This window comes from Quercus lobata, chromosome 3, assembly GCF_001633185.2.
Source record: "Quercus lobata isolate SW786 chromosome 3, ValleyOak3.0 Primary Assembly, whole genome shotgun sequence".
Taxonomy (NCBI): Eukaryota; Viridiplantae; Streptophyta; class Magnoliopsida; order Fagales; family Fagaceae; genus Quercus; species Quercus lobata.
Genome location: NC_044906.1, coordinates 38,749,452 through 38,754,074, shown reverse-complemented (window position 1 = coordinate 38,754,074; position 4,623 = coordinate 38,749,452). Strand labels below are relative to the sequence as shown.

The 4,623-nt window shown below is 31.7% G+C and overlaps 1 pseudogene; it reads left to right on the top strand.

Annotated features, from left to right (window-relative positions):
* Positions 1–1,160: 1,160 nt before the first annotated feature.
* On the top strand, positions 1,161–1,682 carry LOC115980866 (annotated as a pseudogene).
* The last annotated feature ends 2,941 nt before the right edge of the window (positions 1,683–4,623 follow it).

Here is a 4,623-nt window from a genome sequence, read left to right as displayed (position 1 = left end):
TGAATACAACTCATAATTTGATTGTAGAATCACATCTCACAACATAATCTAAAATATGTGTGATATAGATATTATTAACACAAAGTTTACCGTCATCTACTCAATTCAATCAAGTCACACTAGGACATGCCCAACTCAGGCATAGTTGAAAATTTTGAAATAATTGAGTAGGACCTTAGTTTGCCCTTAAGACCAATCATCCTAAAGATGGGTGTAGGTGTAGTTGGACTTGGAATCTCACGTACAGTTATAACCATTACTGCACAACAACCACGATAGCAAGAATTTACGACAATAATTACCCATAATTTACGACAATATTCTTAGAGTTACACTAAATATAACTTGAATACAACCCATAATTTGATTGTAGAATCACATTTCACAATATTAACACAAAATTTACCGTCATCTACTCAATTCAATCAAGTCACACTAGGACATGCCCAACTTAGGCATAGTTGAAAATTTTGAAATAATTGAGTAACCTCAGTTTGCCCTCAAGACCAATCATCCTAAAGATAGGTGTAGTTGGACTTGGAATCTCATGTACAATTATAGCCATTATTGCACAATAACCATGATAACAAGAATTTATGACAATAATTACCCATAATGTGCCATCAAATCTTATTATTAAACAAAATTTCATATTCTAATCAATCAATGTGTAAAAACACTGATTATTAAAAAATAATAATAATAATAACCTACTTTCTTTCCAATATCTTCTCAAAAAAAAAAAAAAAAAAACTTTATTTCCAATAATTAGACAATAAGTAGAGTATAGACTAATAGTGAAGCAAAGAGCCAAGTTCAACCTAAAATTTTGGTGAAACTATAATATTGGTCCCTCAAGTTTACCCTGTGTGCTTAATTGGTCTCTCAAATTTCAAGCGAATACAATTGGTCCCTCAAGTTTTAAAAGTGAGTTGTATTGGTCCTTTTACTAATTGCCGTTAATAGTGTTACTTATGTGGCTAACAGAGCAATGACTTAGCATTTTTTTAATGATGTAGCATGTTTTTAATTAAAAAATTACAAAATAAATTTACACCTAAGAAACAATATTTACAACCCGATACCAAATTTTAAAAAAAAAAAAAAAAAAAAAAAGTATTTTCTACTCCACACTCACAAAAATTTCAATCCAAAAATCCATGTTAGGCTATCCACACTACCCCTCTGGCTACGACTGCGGCTAGCCATTACCACCAAACACCTACGGCTCCTCCACTCCATACGATGCACCGCCATCCCAAAAACCCCAAAGCTATGCAACTCCCTATGGCGCCCCACCCCAACAACCCCACTCCCACTCCCTTTATGCATTCGTCGCCACCCCCTATGGCTCAGCTCCACTGTCTGCTCCTCCCTAACACCCTCACAAACCACCAAAGGAAAACAAGCCACCTAAAGACCACTCCTCTAGCTCTAGCTATCCTCCCTCTGCTCCAAGTTACGCCAGCCCGTTTGTGTCTTTAGTAACGACGGTGTTTCCACTGGGAACCAATCCAAACGTCGTCGCTTGCTTCAAGATCGCCGATTAGGATGGGAATGGCTTGATCAAAGACAAGGAGTTGCAATGCGTGTTGTCTTCATACGATTAGAGCTTCAGCTTGAGGACCATTCATCTTCTCATGCATCATTTCACCAATTCCAATGCCAAGAAAATCGGTTAGTGTTTTCATTTTTGGAAAATTTATTGCAACTGAATTTTTTAATGGTGTAATCGAAAATTGATTTATTAAAAAACCAGTTTGGGAAAAAAATTGAAAATCTTTCTAAATTGGTTTTGCTGGTGAATGATTTCAAGTGAAACACAAAGTTCAAAACAAATTTGCAATTAGAATTGACGGCGGGTCAGTGCTTGGGTTTCTTCACTCTCTCCCCTTCTCTCTCTCTCTCATGGGTGGGTTTGTGAATTTTTTTTTTAGAAGCGTGGGTTTGTGAATCAATTGCAAATACTAGTTTTAATTTGGTACCGGTTTGTGAATTTCTTATGTGTAAATTTATTTTGTAATTTTTAATTAAAAAATATGTCATGTCATTAAAAAAATGCCAAGTTATTGTTGCATTAGCTATGTAAGTAACACCAATAACAGCAGTTAGTAAAATAACTAATGCTCCATTTGTTTCATTGGAAAACCTTGTGTAAAGATAGTTTTCCATGTTTTCTAGTGTTTGGTAGCATAAAAAAATATGAGTCAAAGGAAAACTATCTTTGGTCAACATAAAAAGTAAGGCTTATTTTTAGAGATTGTTTTCCATTAATTTTTTTTGGAAAACAACTATATCTCATAGCAAGCTAAATAAGGGAAGTTAGGAGGTTATTTTTCAACTCATTTAAAATTGCTACCAAACATCATAAAATGAGATAGTTTTATAGAAAATACTTCTTGAAAAATGACTCATTTTCTAGAAAACATCATTAGTGAAATAAACAGAGCGTAAATACAACTTAGTTTTAAAACTCAATGGACCAATTGTACACGCTTGAAACTTGATGGACCAATTGTGCACACAAGGTAAACTTGAGGGACCAATGTTATAGTTTCACATAAAATTTTTCTCATGAGTTGAGTTTAAGTCTACCATATGAGCTAGGTTTAAGTTACATCATTTATAATTTTAAGCAATCTCACATCACTTAATGGAGTAATTTTTAATTGGATTAATATTTTGAAAATTCCATGATTTTTATATAATCTCTTTATTCTTAAAATACATGTCAAATTTCATGTCAATCAGATGTTGTTAATACTTGATCCATAAACCCATATTTTATGCATAATTTAAAAATACAAAAACTTAAAACTTAAACATTTGATAGATGACATACAACATTCGATTTTCAAAAAATTTAATACGCATGTTAATAATAAAAAGAAAATCTAATCCCACGATGAGATTTCCAAAATATTGATCGAACATAAAATTATTAGGTAATGTAAAGTTAAAGCCTTGTGATTCGATATTATTTCTAGAGCTCGTGGCATGAATCATCATGCGATACCAAAAACCAATAATTAAAATTGGACTAAACAGTACATTCACATCACTTTTTTTGTGAAGCCAACGAGTGCACAAATATTTTGATGAGGATGTGTAAAGAATAGAGCATCATGGTGCAAGAATACACGTAGCATCCACATTTTGTACTACTAAATCTAGTATGGGATGTAATGCAGTTAGGTCAACTTAGAGATCGCCCATAAACTAATGATAAATTACAAATAAGACGTCTTTTATATAAGAAAAACGGCTAAAATGTTAAAAACATTTATAAGGTTTGAACTAATACCAATCACTAGATAGATTTTTTTTTTTTTTTTAAATGACATTGCGTTACCTATTTCACAAATATCGTTTGAAACAATCACGTGGCTAATGTTCATCCTCTAATTATTTAACAATCATCCAACTACATGCTAGATTCTACCTAGCATATAACCGTGTGAACTATAAAGCGCTGGATTAATATATTAACTAAGCAATGATAGATTTTTTTTTTTTTTGAATTAACTAAGCATGGCAATGTTAATGAAAATTTTACATATTATTGTGCTAAAATGAAAATAATTATTAAAATGGTAAAATGTACTTTCTCTTTTTCTATGCTTGGGGTGGTTTACAATTTTCCCGTCTTATTTTTGAAATTAACCAATTTTCCCTTCTATGTTTGGGAAAAGGTCATATACTTCAAATCCGTTACTTTTTCAATTAAATCAAATGAAATTACAATAATTACAAATACAATCCAAGAAAATAACAATGCAATTCTCAACTTTTTCTCTTTCTTGTGATGTACAACTAATAATTTTTTCAAAAGATTTTTTTCAATTTAATTAAAAAAGTAACAAATTTAGAGTATTTGCTCATTTCCCAAATATAGAACGAAAAATTGATTTGTTTCAAAAAGAGTAGGAAAAATCGTGAACTACTCCAAATAAATTATTAAAAAAAAGTGTTTTTTTCTCAAAATATTTTATATTTTAGAATCGTTTGATGATGTATTTGAGAATTGACTGTATAAGTTTGACTTGAACAAAGGATGTTTGTAAGGAGGAAAGCAATTGGAGTGTGATTTTTATTTTTTATGAAATTTGAGTGTGATTTTGAGTTGGGGAATTTTAGTACACAAATATTTTAACCCAAAGGGTGACGGTTTCAAAGTCATTTCCTTCCGAATCCAGAGAAAGCCAACAACTTTACAACTCCAAAGTACCCTTTTGTCATAACTCACAAGATTCTCATAATATATTGACCTAGGGCTTTCTTTGCTTAATACAATGAAAGGGAAGTCGAAATGTATAATTATAAGTGTAAGGACTCGATTTGTAACGACCCAAAATGATATTGGGTTCGCACGTAAAAAGGCTCAAACAATATAATTTGTAGAGCGTGGGTGTTTAAGAACTAGATTAACCTCCGTAGAATAAAAAAATTCAACCTCACGTTTATTGATGGATCAGAGTTGATACAATAATCGGTTTTTCTTTTGAAATAGATACAGTTCTTTTGTTTTTCACGTTTTCTTCCTGAGTCTTCTCTTTGTTCTTCTCTATCTTCCAATCCCTTTCCTGCATGCCTTCTTTTCATGTTATATACCGCCCTCTTTAT